Source organism: Saccopteryx leptura, chromosome 2, assembly GCF_036850995.1.
Source record: "Saccopteryx leptura isolate mSacLep1 chromosome 2, mSacLep1_pri_phased_curated, whole genome shotgun sequence".
NCBI lineage: Eukaryota > Metazoa > Chordata > Mammalia > Chiroptera > Emballonuridae > Saccopteryx > Saccopteryx leptura.
In genome coordinates, this window is record NC_089504.1 from 379,360,836 (window position 1) to 379,365,355 (window position 4,520).

The following is a 4,520-nucleotide window of genomic DNA, read 5'->3' on the forward strand; positions in this document are numbered from 1 at the left end:
TGATGGTGGGAATGTAAATTGGAGCAGCCACATTGGAAAATAGCTTAGTGGTTTCTTAAAATGTTAAATAAAAACTTAGTAGAAGACTTATCATTTTATTCTTAAAATTTTCCCCAGAGAAATGAAAATATGTGTTCACAGAAAGACTTATACATGAATGTTTACAGCAACATTATTCAGAATAGCCAAAAAATGGAGACAATTCAGATGTCCATGAATTGGTGACTAGATAAACAAAATGGTTACATCCATACAGTGAATGTTACTCAATAGTTAAAAAAATAATACTGATACATGGTACAACCTAGATAAGCCTCAAAAACATGCTAAGTGAAAGAAGATAGACATAAAAGTACTTATATCATGTGATCCTGTTTATATGAAATGTCTAGAAATGACACATTTATAGATACTGAAAGCAGAGTGCCTGGAATTGGGTAGGTACTGGGAACTTGGGGGTAGGAGCAGAAAATGACTGCAGACAGGCTTGAAGAAAATTTGGGCAGTAATTGGAATGTTTTAAAACTGGATTGTGTGACCCTGGCTGGCTGGCTGGCTGGCTGGCTAAGTGGATAGAGCATCAGCCTACCATATGGATGTCCCAGGTTCAATTTCTGGTCAGGGCACACAAGAGAAGGGACCATTGCTTCTTACCTCCTCCCTCTCCCCCTTGTCTCCCTCTTCTCCTCCTGTAGCCAGTGGCTCAGTTGGTTTGAGTGTTGGCCCCGGGTGTTGAGGATAGCTTGGTTGGTCCAAGTGCATTGGCTTCAAGTGCTAAAAATAGCTCAGTACTTGAGCATCGGCCCCAGAAGGGGGTTGCCAGGTGGATTCTAGTTGGGGAGCATGCAGGAATCTGTCTCACTATCTCCCTTCCTCTCACTTAAAAAACTGGATTATGGTGATAGTTGCCCAACTCTACACATTTAAAAGCATTAAATTGCACAGTTACTATGGGTGAATGCCATTATATGTAAATTATACCTCAATAGACTTGTAAAAATGGTTAAGTTGGTGCTTTAGCACCATCATATTTTTTATTTTAGTGATATTACAATTTCAAAAACCTCTCGCAGGTAAAGTTTTTTTAAAAAACGTCTTTAACGACAATCTAGATTTTAACTCGCTTGCTCTTTTGTGAACCCCTGTTAGACCTCACCTTCATACCAGTGGAGACACATTCAGATTATAAAAACTTCTTTCTCCTTCAAACTAATTCAGCTCTGATGACATCAGCTGTATTTTAGTATACCTGATTAAGGCCATGATCCTAATTAAATTCTTGAATGATTAAAAATGCAAATTACCAAACTAGTTCTGTAAAGTGCATTGCTGCCTGGCTCTGGAACAGTAGAGGAAATAGCCAGACTCACTTCGGTAATAGAATGCTCTTGGGTCTCACCTGAGTCTAATAGGAAAATAATATTGATGATAAATGATGAAGGCTTACCTATTTGACAAGGACAATATCTCATTAGAGAGCTAGCAGCGTATTTCCAGGCGGCTCATAGACATGTGGGCACATTGACAAGTGCTGGGGCTGGAGGCAAAAGCCCCAAGCTCTGAAGTTACAGAGAACTGAGTTCAAATTCTGTCTTGTCATTTACCAATAGTGTAGTCTTTGACTAATTATTTAATTTCTTTAAGCCTGTATATCTTCATCAATAATAGGGGGTTCAATGGTCTATCTCAAAGGATTTGAGAGCTAATTAAATAAGATCACTTATTTTATTGAACCTATCATGCAAAAAAAAAATTATTTATTTATTTATTTTTTACAGGGATAGAGAGAGTCAGAGAGAGGGATAGATAGGGACAGACAGGAACGGAGAGAGATGAGAAGCATCAATCATCAGTTTTTTGTTGCGAGACCTTAGTTCGTTGATTGCTTTCTCATATGTGCCTTGACTGTGGGCCTTCAGCAGACGGAGTAACCCCTTGCTCAAGCCAGTGACCCTGGGTCCAAGCTGGTGAGCTTTTGCTCAAACCAGATGAGCCTGTGCTCAAGCTGGCGACCTCGGAGTCTCGAACCTGGGTCCTCTGCATCCCAGTCTGACGCTTTATCCACTGCGCCACTGCCTGGTCAGGCACAAAAAAAGCATTTAACAAATAGAATCTATTCATGGCACAGCTTAGGTAAGGGGAGGAGACTTGACTCTTCATTCATTCAGCAAACATTAACTGAGTGCCTACAATTTACTTATTCACTCAAGCCAGATAATGTTTGCTAAACATTTACTATATTCCTGGTAATATTCTTGGTGTTCAGGATATGTTAATGAACTAAAAAACACAAAAATCCATACCATGCAAAGCCTACTTAGACAGCACCTATAAACATAATAAATAACTTAATTTTTTGATATGTTACAAAAAGATATGTCTAATCGAAAAAACAAAGTAGGGTAAGGGGGATCTAGAATGATGGTAGTGGGGGAAAAGATGAATTGTAATTTAGGGTGGTGAGGGAAAGGGCTCATTGAGTAGGTAAAAAAAATGAGCAACATCTTAGAGGAAGTATGGGAACTAGGTGGCCTCTTGTAGATTTTCTGTGGGAGAGACTTGTTGACCAAGTAAAATCCCAGTACAGAAGTCCTCAAGTAGAATGGACCAGATACCTTCAAGAAGTATCCGAGCCCTGGCCGGTTGGCTCAGTGGTAGAGTGTTGGCCTGGCGTGCAGGAATCCCGGGTTTGATTCCTGGCCAGGGCACACAGGAGAAGCACCCATCTGCTTCTCCACTCCTCCCCCTCTCCTTCCTCTCTGTCTCTCTCTTCCCCTCCCGCAGCCAAGGCTCCATTGGAGCAAAGATGGCCCGGGCGCTGAGGATGGCTCTGTGGCCTCTGCCCCAGGCGCTGGAATGGCTCTGGATGCGACAGAGCGACGCCCCAGAGGGGCAGAGCACCGCCCCCTGGTGGGCATGCCGGGTGGATCCCGGTCGGGCGCATGCGGGAGTCTGTCTGACTGCCTCCCCGTTTCCAGCTTCAGAAAAATTAAAAAAGAAAAAAAAATTAAAAAAAAAAAAGAAGTATCCGGAATGGGGGTGTGGAGAAAAGGGAGCTCTCGTGAACTGCTGGAAGGAATGCAGGCTGGTGCAGCCACTGTGGAAAACAGTATGGAGTGACCTCAAAACTGCCTTTTGTCCCACTGATTCCACTTCTGGGAATATATCCTAAGAATCCAGAAGCACTAATTTGAAAGAACATATGCACCCCTATGTTCATTGCAGCATTATTTAAAATAGCCAAGATCTAGAAGCAACCCAAGTGCCCATCAGCAGATGAGTGGATAAAAAAGCTAGGATATTTACCCAATGGAATACTATGCAACCATAAAAAAGAAGGAACTCTTACCCTTTGTGACAGCATGGATGGACCTGGAGATCATTATGCTGAGTGAAATAAGCCAGTTGGAGAAAGCCAAGTACCAGAAGATTTCACTCTTATGTAGACTCTCATGAACAAAATTAACTAACATGCAAAAAACAGACTCACACATAGAAAGCAGGCTGATAACTGTCGGGTGCCAGGTTAGGGGGGTGGAGGGATTGAGCAAAAAAGGACAAAAATAATAAGAAAAAACTCATGGACATGGACAATGTGGAGACTGGAGGAGGTGGAGGAGGAGGGTATGGGAGGGAGAAATGTTGATGGACAAAGACTTGACTGGGGGGTGAACACATAATACTGTGTACAGAGCTGTGTTGTAGAGTCGGGCACCTGAAACCTGTATAATTATGTTAACCAGTGTCACCCAAAAAAATTTAATTAAAAAAAAAGTATCAGGGAGGCCAATTACTGTGCCTGTCACTAGATATACCGTGATAAACTAGATAGTCAGAACTGTGTTCAAATTCTGCCTCTGTCACTAACCAGTTCTATGATCTTTTGCTAATTATTTAATCTCTCTGAGCTTATATCCCTTCATCTATAAAATGAGATTTGAATATCTATTTTAAAGATGTCTCTGTCCCAAAGACTTAAAACAGTCATTCATCCTGGTCATCCTTGGAGCTAGGATTTGTAGATCATGCTTCAGAAGAATACAAACCACTGTTTTATTTTTGTCTGGTTCTGATCCATGTTGTTGCACTTGGCATCCTCTTAGCCTGAGCTTATTCTGATACTCCAGCGCCATTGATAGGGCAGCAAGGAGATGGGACGTGCTGAGATAGAGGACCATTCTGAGACATAAAGACAAGCTTTAATGTATTCATCAAATCAATAGCTGTTGAAGTTCTACTACGTTCCAGCCATGTATTGAATGGGGAAGAACAATGCAGAGTGTGTAAAGAGTTTTAAATACCGAAATGATACTAAATTTTATCCACATATAAATGTATGTCTCTGTGTGCATGTATGCTTGTAGTTTTTCCCAGAATTTGTGCACCAAAGGTGATTCTGACACTTACAGATTTTTTTAAAAAAATAAATAAATCAGAGACTTCTGGTGAATTGCAGGTCGGAGGTTAAAGAAAGGGATTTGGTGGCTCCTTCAATATTAGCCTTCTGAAACTTCCCTCTC